General features: G+C 36.9%; 1 protein-coding gene across 27 annotated transcripts in view; it reads left to right on the top strand.

Annotated features, from left to right (window-relative positions):
- Nucleotides 1–16,979, top strand: part of WNK1 (WNK lysine deficient protein kinase 1) — a 143,941-nt gene that overhangs the window by 73,712 nt on the left and 53,250 nt on the right. The gene's annotated exons all lie outside the window — the stretch shown is intronic.

A 16,979-nucleotide genomic window follows, 5' to 3' on the forward strand; every position in this document is an offset into this window, starting at 1 on the left:
AAAAAAAAACAAAAAAAAACAATAGATATGTGCAACCATTACAACAGTCAACTTTAGAATAATTTTATCACTTGATAAAGAAATTCTACACCATGTAGCAATCACTTTTTTTTTTTCTTTGTTGTTGTTGTTTTTGAGATGGAGTCTCGCTATATAGCCCAGGATGGAGTGCAATGGCACAATCTCAGCTCACTGCAACCTCAACCTCCCAGATCCCAATTCAAGCAATTCCCCTACCTCAGCCTCCCAAGTAGCTGGGATTACAGGCACGAGCCACCATGCCCAACTAATTTTTGTATTTTTTAGTAGAGACAGGGTTTCACCATGTTGGCCAGTCTGGTTTTGAACTCCTGACCTCGTGATCTGCCCACCTTGACCTCCCAAAGTGCTGGGATTACAGGTGTCAGCCACTGCACCCATCCAGCGATCACTTTTCTATACAACATTCCCCCCGCTCCTGTGCAACCACTAATCTGTTTCTGTCACTACAGGTTTTCCTATTCTAGACATTTCATCTAAATAGAGTCATTTAATATGTGGTCTTTTGTGACTAGCCTCTTTCACTTAGTATAATGTTCTCAGGATTCATCTATGTCATAGCAAATGCTCATGCTTCATTCCTTTTTAAGTCTAAGTAGTAATATTATTCCATTGTGTATATATAAACACAATTTGTTTAGCCATTTATCCATTGGTAGACATTTGGACTGTTCCTACCACTTGACTGTTGTGAATAGAGTTGATTTGAAGAATATTCATGTACAGGTTTTTGTTTGAATATCTATTTTTGCTTCCTTTAGATGTATACCTGGAAGGGAAATTGCTGTGTTACATATGAATCCTATGTTTAACCATTTGAGGAACTGCCAGCCTATTTTCCAAGTAGTTATACCATTTTACATTCCCATCATCAGTGTGAGAGAGTTCTGATCTCTCCATATTCTTGCCAACTCTTGTTATTATTATTTTTTTTTCTGAGACAGAGTCTCACTGTCACCCAGGCTGGATTGCAGTGGTGTGATCTTGGGTCACTGCAGTTTCCGCCTCCCAGGCTCAAGCAATTCTCCCGCCTCAGCCTCCTGGGTATCTGGGACCACAGACACACACCACCATGCTGGCTAATTTTCTGTATCTTTTGTAGAGACAAGGTTTTGCCATGTTGCCCAGGCTGGTCTCGAGCTCCTTAGATCAAACCATCTACCTGCCTTGGCTCCCCAAAGTGCTAGGATTATAGGTGAGAGCACTGCACCAGCCTGTGTCTTCCATTCTTAAAAGGACAGCAGTCATTGGGTTAAGGACCCACACTGCTCCTAGATGACTTCATCTTAACTAATTACTTACGCAATGATCTTGTTTCCAAAAAAATTTACATTGTAAGGTACTGGAGATTAGGACCATGACATGTCTTTTTGACGTACACAATTCAACCCCGTAACAATTCATGGGTTTATTGAACAAATATTCAAGTCTCTTCTATGTTCCAGACTTTTTTCCAGATCCTAGATATTGATATTATTGTTATGTCAAACACTGTCCCTGTCTTTAAAGAACTTACTAAGGGAAGGGGAACACACAAGTAAAGCAGACAGTTACCATACAATAGAAAACACTTATTTTAGGGATAGGTACTTAATGAAAGCACATAAGAGTGGTACATAATCAAGTTTGGACAAGTTAGAGATATAATATTAAAGAAGTAGAAAAAGGCTAAGATAGTGTTGTATGTGAAGATCCATAATTTTGTATATCTACCAAGTTTGAAGTAGGAAAAAGAAGAGGCAAGGAATAAGGGACAAAAGGAAAGCTTAGACTTTAATGTAGAGCACTGAGGGGACTGTTTTAAAAGTTGGTTAGTTTCATGTATGTCAACACATACAGACTTAACTTTTAGAAAGATTATTCTGATTACAGAATGGAGAATGGATTTCTGAGGAAGACTAAATGTTAAACCCAGTTAAAAGGGTATTATAGTAATCTAAGGGAAATGACTAATAGTCTGAAATAAGGAGTTGTAAGAGAGAAGGCCAAAATGGATGGGTTAGAGAGATTTTCTTTATTAGATTTGAACTAACCTCATTTGTTTTTTTTTCCACTTAACATTTATGAAAATAAATGCTTGGTTACACATATATACTTAAGATCAAACAAAATCAAACCTGATTGTGAGGTTAAGTATTAGATTTGGGGATTATAAAATGTATAATTTGTATATGAAATGGTTTACATATTTTGTTTACTAACTTACCAATCATTATTATTATTATTATTTTTTTTTTTTTTAAAAGACAGAGTCTTACTCTCTCAATTAGGCAGGAGAGTGCATGGCACAGTGTCGAGTGCAACCTCCACCTCCCGGGTTCAAGTGATTCTCCTGCCTCAGCCTCCTGAGTAGCTGTGATTATAGGCACCCACCACCATGCCTGGCAATTTTTTTTTTTTTTTTAAGTAGAGATGGAGTTTTACCATGTTGGCCAGGCTGGTCCTGAACTCCTGACCTCAAGTGATCCGCCCACCTCAGCCCCCAAAGTGCTGAGATTACAGGTGTGTGTGAGCCACCGCACCTGACCCATTCTGTCATATTCTAAATGAAGTAACAAACTATGATTCCTGGCCAAATCCTGGTGCCCATTTTTGTACATTCCATGACATAAGAATGGTTTTTGCTTTTGTTTTTGATTTTTTGAGAGAAAGTCTCACTTTGTCACTCAGGCTTGAGTGCAGTGGTATAATCATAGTGCCGCTCTGTAACCTTGAACTTCTGGGCTCAAGTGATCCTGTTGACTCAGCCTTCTGAATTTGTAGGACTATAGGCATGTGCCCCAGGCCCAGCTAATTTTTTGAAATTTTTTTGTAGAGGTGGGGTTTCACTATGTTGCCTAGGCTGCTCTCAAATGCCTGGCCTCAAGTGATCTTCCTACTTTAGCCACCCAAAATGCTTGGATTACAGTTATGAGTACCATGCCTGGCTGGTTTTTATATTTCAGTGTTTGGGGAAAATGTCAAAAGAAGACTATTTTATATGATACGAAAACTACATGAAATTCGAATTTCCATGTCCGTAAATAAAGTTTTCTGGCACACAACTATACTCATTTACTTCCACGTTATTTATGGCTGTTTTCACACTATAATGGCAGAGTTGAGGAATTGCAACAGACTGTATGATGCATAAAGCCTAAAATATTTACTGTTACGCTCTTAACAGGAGAAGTTACTCACTCCTGTGCTAAACATGTCTCCAGAACTTTGTAAAACATGTTCCCCTGTAGAGTTCTGTAGGAAATTACTGATCCATGAAAGTAGTGGTGATGTTCTTCTATGAGAATGCATCGGCCTCTGTACTTGTAGTAGACACGAGAATCTTGGTGCAACCAAGTAGCTACTTAACAGGTCAGAAAATTTATAGTCAGTCATTTATTTCTGTTAAGAGTAGAAATAAAACTTTAACATTTTTATTTGCCATATGCAAACTCAAAGCTCAGTTGAGAAGAAAATCATCTTAAATGAAAAATGTCTTTGGTAGTAAGTTTAACAGAACCTACAAAGACTAGTGTCACTGTTTCTGTATTCTCAGTATAGTGTTTAACCTGTTTTTGGTTGTTCAGCAGCTTTTGTTTTTTATTAAACGAGACAAAATTCATATAAAATTAACGATTTTAGCCATTTTAAACTATACAGGTCACTGGTTTTTAGTGTATTCATGATGTTATACAGTTATCACTACTAATTCCAGAACCTTCCCATCATCCCCAAAATGAAGCCCCATACTCATTAGCAGTCATTTTCCATTTCCGTCTCAACCCATCCCCTAGCAACCACTAATCTGCTTTCTGTCTCTGGATTTGATTTTCCTATTCTGGGTATTTCATGTAAATGGAATTATACAATAAGTGGCTTTTCGTGTCTGGCCTCTTTCACTTAGCAAAATGTTTGTAAGGAATGTCCATGTAGTAGCATGTATCAGTACTTTGTTATGGTTGAAAAATACTCCATTGTGTGTTTATACTACATTTTGTTCTATTCAGCAGGTTTTATTTCCCTTTAGCTCTGTAGTTTCTTCCTCTTTTTCTTAATGTTAAACCGCTTGAATCTATAGCTACCTCTTAACCTGGAGAGAGGTTGACAACAGTGTTTTAGTCCGTTTGTTCTGCTGTATCAAAAATGCCATAAACTAGGTAGCTTATAAACAACAACCATTTATTTCTCGTAGTTCTGAAGGCTAGAAAGCCCAAGATCAGGTACCATGAGATTCGGTATCTATTGACGTTCTGTTCCTCATAGACCGGACTGTCTTGTGTCGTTTTCACATGGTGGAAGAGTCAAACAAGCTCCCTCAGGACTCTTATAAGGGCAGTAATTCCTTTCAAAGCCCTCCCCTGATGACCTGATCTGCCCTCATGACCTGATCACCTCCCAAAGGCTTTCACCTCTTAATACTATCTTATTGGACATTAGGTTTCAACACAAAAATTTTAGGGGGACACAAACATTCAGACTATGGCATACATGAAGGAGGAAGTATATAGTGTCTTAAAAGGTATTGTCCTAGAGCCTGGTTTATTATATCCTTGTTTGTATTTGTTGTGCACAGCACACTGTAGGCACTCATTAATATTTTGAGGAAGAAATGATTCAAAGGAATATCAAATATAGTCAAAATTAAATATGTAAATTTGGGAGAGTTGTATTTATTCTATGAAAGAGAAGTGAAATTTAAGGTGACCTTCAAAATTATCCTACTAAAATGAAGTTGAATAGTGACAAATAGAAACTGATGTACCTATAAAAGCAATATATTTTATATTAATGGCAAAAGTTTAAATTACTTTTGCACCAACGTAATAGAATAGGAAAAACTGTTTGGTGCAAATAAAGCAGAAAATCAAATAATAGGTAGATAGGTTATCCCAGTACTAGAAAGGCTCTTCCGTATGTTCTCAAATCTCATAGTTGTAATTTCTGAACAACTAGCTTAACTCTTTCCATTTTGGGGCAAGGTCTGTGTTTTTGTTGTTGTTTTGAGGTATTTCCCCATAATTTTTACCCTATAATTACTCTCACTTTGTTTTCTTTCCTGAGACTTCATAGGGCAGACCAAATTGTAATTTCCCTTGGTAGTCCCTCAAATGTTTCAAGACAGTTTTCCTAATGTCGGGAATCCTTTTTTGTCAAGACCCATCATTCAATTTGTAAAACTTGTTCCTTTGAATTTCTTGAGGGAAGCGGCTTATATGCATTATTAGAAGAGGGAGATGCTCAGCAACTGTTTTCTTGATCTTGAGGAAGTTAAGTAAGAAGGAAGAAAATCAGTAATTAAACATAATGAACTTGGCAACATTGTATAATATTGCAGAGGCCTTGGTGGTAAAGGTTTGAGATTCTATAGTCTGAGAATTTTTGAGAGGGGATCATGATTTATTTATTTACTTGAAGACAAAGTCTCTCTGTCGTCCAGGCTGGAGTGCAGTGGTGCGATCTCAATCTTGGCTCACTGCAACCTCTGCCTCCTGGGTACAAGCAGTTCTTCTGTCTCAGCCTCCCAAGTAACTGGGATTACAGGTGCCCACCACCATGCTCAGCTAATTATTGTGTAGAGACAGGGGTTTCACCATGTTGGCCAGGCTGTTGTAGAGCTCCTGAGCTCAAGTGATGGCTCGCTTCGACCTCCCAAAGTGTTGGGATCACAGGCTTGAGCCACTGTGCCCGGCCCAGATTTGAGTGATTTAGTTCAGTGGCTCTCAAACTCTTTGGTATCAGTAATCCTTTACACTCTTAGAGGACCCCAAAGAGCTTTTATTTAGTTGTGCTGTATCTACTCTACCATATTATAAATTAAAATAGAAAAAATTTAAAAAGGATTTTAAAATGTTAAATAAAATAAGCCCTATATATGTTGGTATCAATAACATTTTTATTACAAATAATTATTTACCAAAACATTTTAAAAATTTATTGAGAAGAAGGGCATTTCCACATTTTTGTAAATCTAATGTCTGGTCTGAAAGAAGATCACTGAATTCTTTTATCTGCTTTTCTATTTAGTCTGTTACGATATGTTGTTTGGGTTGAAGTATACGAAGAAAATTGGCCTCATGCATATATGTAGTTGCAAAATGAAATACTTTATAGGCCACAAGAAAAGATATTGAGCACCCTGAAGGGTCTTTATACCACAACTTTGAGAACCACAGTTTTAGCAAACCCTGCAAAATGCAGCCCTCAGACCAACAGTGACAGCATCTCAGGGTGCTTATATTTAATGTAAAATTTTGGCCCCATCCCAGGCCTGTTAAATTAAAATCTGCATTTTACATAGTCCAAGGGTGATTCATGTGTACATGAAAAAGACCCTTACAGTCTTTTTCAGTTCCATATACCTTTATTTGGTTAAATAAAAAGTAAGCTATATAGTATAACACCAAAATGTTATTTAAATAAACTGTTGTTCAGTCATTCACGTAAACTTTTAAGTAGCATTATAAGTAACCAATTTGACTTAAAAATTATAGTAGTATTATAGCATTTATTTGTAATTTTGTATTTTTCTGCCTTTTTGGTTGTTGCTTTTATTTTTCTTTATTTTTTTTGAGACAGAGTCTCGCTCTGTCACCCAGGCTGGAGTGCAGTGGTACAACCTTGCCTCCCTGCAACCTGCACATCCTGGGTTCAAGTGATTTTCCTGCTTCAGCCTCCCGAGTAGCTCGGAGGGACAACAGCCATGTGCCACCACAGCCAGCTAAGTTGTATTTTTTGGTAGAGACAGAGTTTCACTATGTTGGCCATGCTGGTCTCGAACTCCTGACCTTAAGCAGTCCACTGGCCTCGGCCTCCCAAAGTGCTAGGATTATAGGTGTGAATCACCGTGCCAGGCCTGGTTGCTTTTTTAAAAAGGAAAACCAATAAATCAACCTGCAGAAAATGTGGAATAAAAAGCTTGAAGAGTAAGTTTATTGGAACTGTGCTAGAATCCCTTGTTTCTAAGGATGTTGCAGGTGGTGTACATTTGTACTTTATTTTTCCTCTAAGCTGTGAAAATTTAGTTGTGTATGCTCTACAATCCTTAATACCGCACTGTCGATTTCCATACTTCTTGTCTAGGAAATACTGTTTGGATTTTACCAATCTCCATTCCCATCTTCTGGCTTCTAGTAAAGAATAAAAAGGGCTGTGGTCTTTGTTACTTTTCTAAAAGCCCTCTCATGTTTTGGGTGCCAAGATAAAAGTGGAGGGTTTAAACAAGTTCTTAGAGGCTGGGCACGGTGGCTCACACGTGTAATCCCAAGCACTTTGGGAGGCCGAGGCGGGTGGATCACGAGATCAGGAGATCAAGACCATCCTGACTAACATGGTGAAACCCTGTCTCTATTAAAAATACAAAAAAAATTAGCTGACCGTGGTGGCATATGCCTGTAGTACCAGCTACTCAGGAGACTGAGGCAGGAAAATTGCTTGAACCTGGGAGGTGGAGGGTATGGTGAGCCGAGATTGTGCCACTGCACTTCAGCCTGAGTGACAGAGATAGACTTTGTCTCAGAATAATAATAATAATAATAATAATAATGTTATTAGATAATACAATGATTTATATAAGCAATCATGATGATTGTGTGTTGAAATAGGGCTTGAAATACTGTACCTTCTCTTAAGTCTGCTTGGGATTTAAAATTTTAATTAGTAAATTTAACTAATTTAAAAGTAATGTTAGTGTCAGTCTGCCTGCTGCATACTTTATTAAAGAAACAGGTGTGATTATCCATTGGAAGAGATCCTAGGGCTTCCTGATGCAAACACACCCACAGACTCCAGCCACTCTGTAAATTTCTGATTTTCATCCCAGGTCTATTATGTATACCCTGACTACTAGTAACCAGTAAGCCACTCTCCCCCTTCTGTAGGTTTAGTACTAACTTACAAAAAGAATACAAAGAATTTGAATTTAACAGCTCAGGATTGCCTTTTTAGGTGGAAGAAATCGGCTCTGGAGTTGGATCTGCTTCCATTCAAATCCCATAATGTCATTGCCTAGCTGTGAGACTGTGAGCAAATTATTTAATTCTCTGGGCCTAAAGCATTTGTGAAGATTAAATGAGAAAGGCGAAGTGCCTGGCATACAGTTATTAATCAGTACTTAATAGTTATCCCCATTATCATCAACATCATTATTATTAATACATATTTAGTAGTAAAATAAATTATCCCTTTTTCCATGTATTTTAACCAGTGACATTCAGCAAATTGCATTAATTTAAATGTGTTTCATAAGTGTAACATAAAATCAAGCTTTAAATGGGAAAATGAGCTAATATTTATTTGTAATCTGTCAATCGCCTTGCAAGGTACTTTACATATACTATTGTAATTTTTTATGTCATGATAAATAGAGTCTTTGATTCACAGGTAAGAAAATAGACTTAGAGGTTAAGCATTTTGCCCAAGGACATGCAGGAGAAATAATAGTAGTCAGAAATCAAGGTTCTCTTAACATGACACTAATACAAACTGTAACATTATTTCCTTTACCTCTTTTTTTTGTTTTGTTTTTAACCTGTTTTCTAGACTGCAAGGAAAACTGAGGGTAAAAAGTTTAGGAGATGTGAGTAGCATAAGTCTGGTACTGCAGTTTTGAGCTCTGAGTGAGTAAAGGTTAATTCCCCCTATTTAACAGAGAAAAACTTCTTAATTGTATGCTATACCTGTAATATTGGCCCAGTTATCATGAAAATCTATGCCACTGGTAATGAGAAGATCCAAGTAAAAATAGTAATATATTTAGCAGAACTTTAGTCTGCTTTTAAAATAAAAACTGCAGCAAGCAGTGTCATCAACTTTTTTATTAAGGATAGTGCATTTGAGGTTGGAGCAGTTACACAAGCTTTCATGTATTCAGAGAATAACGTGCCTTGGGGAATCATGAGTAAGTTAATTTCCTTTGATAGAGCTAGCTTGATTTGGTAGGGAGTTTGAAAAGGCTTGTTTTCCAATGGGATCATAAGGTATGTTCAAATTCCTGTAAAGTAATGGCTCATACTGGTAAGAATCTGGCTGGATCCAGCCCTATAACAACCAACTTAGAAATAATGGGGATTTTTAATTACTTTGTTTGTGTAATTTGACTTTGTCACCAATTCCATTAGCTTTTGGATTGCAAGGTTTGAACATTCTGCCTGGGAAAAACAGAATTAAAGCCATTAGGGTAAAATTCCTTTTAGTTTTTATATAACAGATTGCAATTCACCCTACTTTTTTACTGAAACAAGTGAAACTGATTCCTGATTAGATGTTGTTTGAAAAGTTGAAGGAAACTTTGTATTTATTTCTTTAGCAGTAGAATTTGTTGTTCTATCTCAGTGAAAATCCATTGGAATTAGCTGAACTGGTTCCTTAATAAATTTTGTTTCTATGTCCATCCAGCAAATTTAGATTATAAAATGTAAAAGAAAAGTTCAAGTATTGAGGAACATGCATTTCAAGTATCTTAGGAACGTTTTGCATGATTTTCAGAAGCATTTCATAATTCTGTGATTTGATTAAGATTAAAGGTGATAGCATTCTCAGTGTTTTAGATACTAAAGAATAATTATGGAATCCTTATTTCAGAATTCCTTGAAAAAGGTGAACTTACTTATCTACCTTGAATATTAATCTGTAATTCACAAGGCAGTAGACTACAGAATAAAAACTGATAGGATAGAGAAAGATTGTTTTCCATATTTAAATACAGCAGTACTGTTTTCTGGCATAGTGTAAATAACAGATGCTAAAAGATTCATATAGATACTTTGTAATTGCTGCTTTCTCTAATGGATTATAGGTATATATGATTTGAGATACATCTTGAAAGAAGCATAAGACTATGTTGACTGAAAAAAGGGGGCAGAATAGGAAAAGTATTCTTGTTGGTAGAAGTGTTCACTAAAGTATTCAGTGAACAAGTAACCAGTTTGAACTTACTTTGGGAGATATTGGATAGAGATGTAGGTGGAAGTTAGGTTACGATTTTCATACCACAATTAAAAGCACAGTAACATGGACTAGAAATAACATTAAACTAGACACTGGAAAATCTGGATTCTGGTTTTTGTTTTACCATTTATTAGGCCCGTGCTTAACTGGAATATAGATTTGTATTTGTCTTCTAGGTGCTGAAGGTGATGCAGTGTATCTAGCAGATTGCTTGATAGCTGTTAGACTGGATGAGACATTCTGTAGTCACCAGTTGAATTAACGGATCAATTCTAACTTTGACATAGCATTAATCTCTGGGCCATATTTCTGTTGTTTGAAGAAGGGAGGACTCTTAATCTGGTTCATTCTAGATCTGTGATCCTATGATCATTTTGTAGCTGTGGAGAACTATTAACCATTTTTGAGCAGTGTGATTATCAGTTAGATGACACCAGATGATTGGAAATTTCAGATGCTTAAATGGAGTCAGATGGCTGGAGCTAGACACAATGTAAAACACAAGTTGGAGATGAAGAGAATGGAAACATGAGGCCCATCTTAAATTGGTCTAAGCTTAAAGAGATGAGGTATTAGAACTCAGGACTTTGATGGTGGCTTTTGTAAAACAAAAACAACGACTTGAGAGGTAGCAAAGAAGCCAGCAAAAATTTTTTTTTGGTGGGGGGCAGGGGGAGCTGGTCAGAGATCTTTGGCTGTTGGAGAAGAGTAAGAGTACTAATCACAAAATCATATCCTAGTTGTTTTAACTTTATCTTTGTTTCAAGAGCCCATAGAGAATAATAGTACTTAAATATTGTGGGAGAAGAAGCATCCAACAATGACTTAAGCTTCTTTTCTGGGCTATGGAAATAATGACAGGATTGAAAGAAATGAGGGAAATCCAGAGAAAGGCACTGACTTTGAGAGAAAGAGGAATTAGTTTAGATATGTAAACTGTTTTCTATTTGTGAATGGTATTTTTGTTTTATTTATTCAAAACTCTTATTTGGATTTATAGAAAATGTTGTTCTTTATAGAATCTAGATATTTGTGCCTACATCATGCCTTTGTCTTCTCAACCCCCTAAAAGGCCCCTCAGCTTGGTTTATTTGTTGCCTGTTAAGAGCTTTAAAACTACCCACATCTTTATATCCGATAGACCTTTGAAGCAGGACACATGTACTTGTTTTCTAGCTTTTTCATTTAGCCAAGGATAGTCCTGCACAGGCTTGCTTATATACTTAAGTTAGAGGTAGGCTGCACTTTTGCGGCACATGTTGCTGCATTTCTCTGCAATACCAGGCATCCTAGACTTAGTGGTAACAAATTGTGTTGAGCCAGAGATAGTGGTAGTTGTTTTGAGATAGCCTGTTAGAACTAGTAGCATTTCTAACTTTTAGATATATTCCTTCCAAACAGCTTCCAAACCATTATCTTATGCTACTCTTGGTATTTGAAGCCTTAGCATCCACTGTCTTGAACAGGATTCAAGCTTACAAAATTATAAGGGAGAGAAGACTTTAGTCTGTTACCCATTATAACAAAGCAATGAGCAATGCTATGTCTACAATCCTTGTTAATACTCCAAAGAAAAACTTTCCCTTAATAACTAAAATTAAAGTAATTTTTAATTGGGTCTATGAGATCTTCCTAGCAAATGGAATGTCTTAATGTATATTGATACTGTTATAGGAGGGAGAAGAAGAAGCAAAAATTCATACCACTTATGTACATAAATACTGTTGATTTTAAAAAATGTACTGTGAAAGAGTAGTAAAGCGATCTACCTTAATATCGCTGCTTTCTAAATTGGGGTGAACAGAGGAACTATTATCTCCACTTTAAAAGTGAGTTTAAGGTATATGGTCCAGGTCATACAAACATAGTATATGATGGATTGAACTGAGAACCCAGCCCAGTATTGTGATTCCCTGTCCGGTGTTCGTTTTGGCTACATATTTGGTGTTTACACCTTGTTCATTGAACTCAATCCCCTTTTTCTTTTAAAGTACACTTTCAAAATGATTGGAGGAAGGGAGTTTTTGGTAAATGGAAACAGGCATCCAAGAAAGGTTTTGATAGGTCAAGGAGACAGAACCTGTGGACAAAGTAGGTGGAGCATTGAGCAAGTAAAAATCTCATTTTGCTTGTCCAGGGATCTGTTACTGTTGGTGGAGAAGCAGAAGGAATATTAACAGAATAGTTTTCCTGCTGTTGGGCATGCAGTTTTGTCAATCTAGAATAAATCTATTGTTGGCTGAGTAGAGCAAATTCATGTCTGAGAGTTGGGGAAGCATGGCTAGTGTTAAACAGGAAACTGTGCTTCAGTCTGACTTTGATATCTGCCTTCCTTATGCTGTGGGCTAATGTACATCGTACCCATTTTTCCCCTCATTTTCCTCCAATAAGAAATCTGTTTTGCCTTTTCTGATGGATATTACAAAGAAAGATTTTTGCTCAGTATTTGTCATTATAAATTCTCATTGCTGCTGCTGCCCTCAAAAGGATTGTGTAAATGAGGTAGGTAAGAATTTTTAGTATATGTAACAGTTTATATTGTAGCCTTTTTGGTGATATTTGTAGAAAGTTTCAGTTAAAGTATTGAAATTGTTAACCTGAGAATGCTTTTAAAAATATTTAGAGTTCTATAATTTAGTGAATTTATGCTGTATTCTCTGTGAGGAGGAGGTAGGCTTTTCTTAATTCTGAATGGTTAGGGAAAAGTTTACCTTTATTAAGAGTTAATGTTAATGTTACCCTACCACATTCAGAGCATAAGCATTTAAGAAGCAAGTGCTGCCAATTTTTAGGAGCTGAAAGATTGAATCACAGAATTCTGTATTATGACTCACACTTATTTTTCTAGCAGATTAATTGACAAGACATAGTATGTAGAATTCAGATGAGAAGTCAGTCTATAAAATGTGCATATGGTTTTTGTGGGTTTTTTTTTTTAGTTCAAATAATGCAACATAAAATTTGATAAACATTTATCTTGTATCAGACTCTCAATGTGCTATTATAGAGTTACAGTTTTTTGTACCCCATTTAAAATTGTGCAGAAGTGTCCTTTGCATTTTGTAATGAGCATACAGTAGATATTCAAGGAATACATTTAGTGAAGAAAAATAAGCTACTGTCCCATCACAAAAAACATAATGACACTACTACCTTGTGAATTAGAAAAGTAAGAGAAAAATATCTGTAGAACCAGTGAGTTGTTGGCTTTGGAGGAGTAGAATGAGAGGGTTGTATGTCCTTAACAAACTCTAGTTTTGTTCTGTGTAAGATATTAGCCCAATTTAGTACTTTTTTCTTCTTTTATCACGAAAACATCTTATTATTACTTTGTTCTATCTGGTACTTAAAATTGCGTTTTAGAGTAATTGAGTTCAACTTTAAAAAATTATTAGTTATAAAAATTACATTGAGTTATATCTTAAGAACAAGAAACCTATGAGTATAAGTATAGCATATTTTTAAAACTGTAATTTTGTATTTATTTTAAACAGCTTTCTATTACATGTCCCAGATGACTTTTCTGTGGGTCACTTTTAGGATCAGTGAGGTTTCATAATCATCCCATGTACACTTTTACTTTTAATATACAATACCTGTGTATGCTTGCTTCTTAAATGATTCAGAATACCTCTGCTAGGTATTTTGATAATCCTGGCTTATTGATGGTTGCTCACTGGTGAAATTCCTTGTTATATTTTTCAGTATCTAAGTGGGTAGCAGTAAGCAGTCTTAATCTTTTAATACCAGCTACTGGACTGGCAAGTTGTGTTTCAGCTTTATTAGCTACCTTGGCACCTACAGTACATTTTTTAAGGAAGTAGTACTATCTAAATATATGGTATAGCATTAATATGGAATTTTCTCTACAAAACTCTTGGCTGTAGGTTGAAGAAGCAGTATAACCTAGTAAATTTAAGGTTGTATTATGCATAGTTACTGGTTTTGCTATTATCTTAATGTCTGTTTTGCTCAGTAAGCATTCCTGTTTGTAAAGTCATAAATTTGTATATGTTTGCATGGATAGGTTTAACAAGAGGATTATTATTAAGGATAATCAAGGATGAAAGTAGGTTCAAGAGAAGATTTTCCTTGCTTTATTATCTTTGGTGATTGCCTTTAAATTCAAAGGTAGCCTTGGGTCAGCAAACTTAATACTTCAAAGAGCTTTGAACCCAGGTACGACATTTGAATTCAGCTGTTGTAAATTTAGACAGGCAAGTTGGACAGGTATTATCATTATTGGCTAGACAGGAAATCTGAAGCTCAGAACTACTTCTGCTTGTCCAGTTCACACTGAATGGAAGTCTTTTATTGTTAAATGTTTTTGTCCTTTCAGTATTCCTATGCTAGAATAAAACAGAAGAATCAGTATATATTTGCTTGGTTAAATTAATATACAGTTTTATTGCCAGTAGGCCACGTACATTCCCTTGAAATGTATGTGCTTATGGAAGAAGGAACTATTTTTGTGTGACAAGTTCTTACTCTGTCACCCAGGCTAGAGTGTAGTGGCACGATCATGGCTCACTGCAGCCTTTACCTCTTCGGCTCAAATGATCCTCTGGCCCAGCCTCCTGAGTAGCTGGACTACAGACATGTGTGCCGCCATGCCCCACTAATTTTCTGTCTCTTTGGAGAGAGAGGGTCTTGCTTTGTGCCCATGCTGGGCTCAAACTGCTGGGCTCAAGTGATCCTTCTACCTTGGGCTCCCAAAGTGCTGGGACTATAGGTGTGAGCTACCACACCTGGCCCTGGACTTTTAAAATGCTATAAAAATAATCAGAAGAGCCAGTTGGGTTAGCTCATGCTAGTAATCCCAGCACTTTGGGAGCCCAAGGTAGGAGTATCGCTTGAGCCCAGAAGTTCGAGATCAGCCTGGGCAACATAGCCAGACTTCATTTCTCCGAAAAGATAAAAAATTAGCTTGGCATAGTAGCACATGCCTGTAGTCCCAGCTACTTGGGAGGCTGAGGCCAGAGGAGTTTGAGGCGGTATTGAGCCACAGTCCCTCCACTGCACTCCAGCCTGGGCAACAGAGCAAGAACTTGCCTTTAAAAAAAAACGTTTATGCAGTTTTACATGTTTATTGTAGAAAACTAAAACCAAATATAAACCAAAATAAAGTTGTTCCTCCCTGTCTGGGGAATTGGTTCCAGGACCCTATATCCCTGTGGACACCAAAATTTGAAGTTCCAGAAATATAAAATGAGCCACAGTATTTGCATATAAAAATTATTTGCAATATTTAATACACTGAATGCTATGTAAGCAGTTGCTATACTGTATTGTTAGATAATAATGGCATGGAAAAGCCTGTACATATATAGTACAGATGCAGTTTTCTCTTTTGAATTTTCAGTTTGCAGTTGGTTGAATCCACAGACATGGAAACCATGAGTAAGGAGGACCAACTGTACTCAGTTTTCCTACTACCAGAGAACTTTTAGTATGTGACATTCATTTTTTTTCTTGCATTACCTGTTTTCATAAGTATAAGACTGAAATACCAGCTTGCTCAATTAAAGTAGCCTTTTGCTTCAGCAGTATTATTTTGTTTTCATTAAAATTATGTGAAGATAGAAACAAGTTGGGGAAAACTTAGATGGATTTGGAAAAATAAGATTGAGGAAAATACAAGTAGTGATCTTTGTAGTCATTCTCATAAATGAGGCTTTTAAATACATGAATTTAACTTTAGGGTCAGCCCTACTCCCCAGTTCCTTGCTGTGAAAAGTTAGCCCTGGGAACAGAATTCTGCAGATTGATCTTTGGAATAATATAATGAGTAATTACTGAGAATTATCCAGCTTTTGGATATAACTCTTATACTTAAAGACTTTAAAGCTAATCATTTTATGTATTTCATTTAGATATATGAGAGATTACATACATTTCTGTGATTTATTGGTCACTAATTTTGTTTTACTCTGTCACTTAGATTATAGATAATTAGAATTTATATATATTTAATAACTTTTCGGAATGCCCCACCCCAATTCCATTCCTTTTGTTTTATGTGTCTATTGACTTACAGTGCCACATGAGCAGCATATCAGTGTTTCAACTCTTGATCCATGTGGTCACTTAGATGAGGTTGTAATAGGTGAGATTTTTTTTCCACCCCACCTCTTAGACAGTAGCATTTTATTGTTCTTTCTTTTATTTTTTCTTCATAACATTCTTGGAGTAGTTCTTATATCTTATATGTATATTTTCCACACATTACTGAAAAAAGATATTTTTTTCTTTTTAGATGGAGTCTTGCTCTGTTGCCAGACTGGAGTACAGTGGTGCAATCTCAGCTCATTGCAACCTCTGCCTCCCGGGTTCAAGCGATTCTCCTGCCTCAGCTTCCCAACTAGCTGGAACTACAGTCACGCGCCACCACACCCGGCTAATTTTTGCATTTTTAGTAGAGACAGGTTTCACCATGTCGGCCAGGATGGTCTTGATCTCTTGACCTCGTGATCTGCCCACCTCTGCTTCCCAGAGTGCTGGGATTACAGGCATGAGCCACCACACCCGGCCTGAAAATTTATTTTTAGAGAATTTACTGGCCAGGCATGGTGGATCACGCCTATAATTCCAGCATTTTGGGAGGCCGAGACTGGTGGATCACCTGAGGTCAGGTGTTCAAGACCAGCCTGGCCCACATGGAGAACCCCCCACCCGTCTCTAATAAAAAAACAGAAATTAGTCGGGCATGGTGGTGTGTACCTGTAATCCCAGCTACTCAGGAGGCTAAGGCAGGAGAATCGCTTCAACCCAGGAGGCGGAGATTGCACTGAGCCAAGATTATGCCACCGCACTCTAGCCTAGGCGACAGAGCAAGACTCCATCTCAGAAAAAAGAATCTATTTTTACTTTATAAAGATTCTAGAGCCGGGCGCGGTGGCTCAAGCCTGTAATCCCAGCACTTTGGGAGGCCGAGGCGGGTGGATCACGAGGTTAAGAGATCGAGACCATCCTGGTCAACATGGTGAAACCCCATCTCTACTAAAAATACAAAAAAT

Source organism: Cebus imitator, unplaced genomic scaffold (genome assembly GCF_001604975.1).
Source record: "Cebus imitator isolate Cc_AM_T3 unplaced genomic scaffold, Cebus_imitator-1.0 Scaffold179, whole genome shotgun sequence".
NCBI classification, from domain to species: domain Eukaryota; kingdom Metazoa; phylum Chordata; class Mammalia; order Primates; family Cebidae; genus Cebus; species Cebus imitator.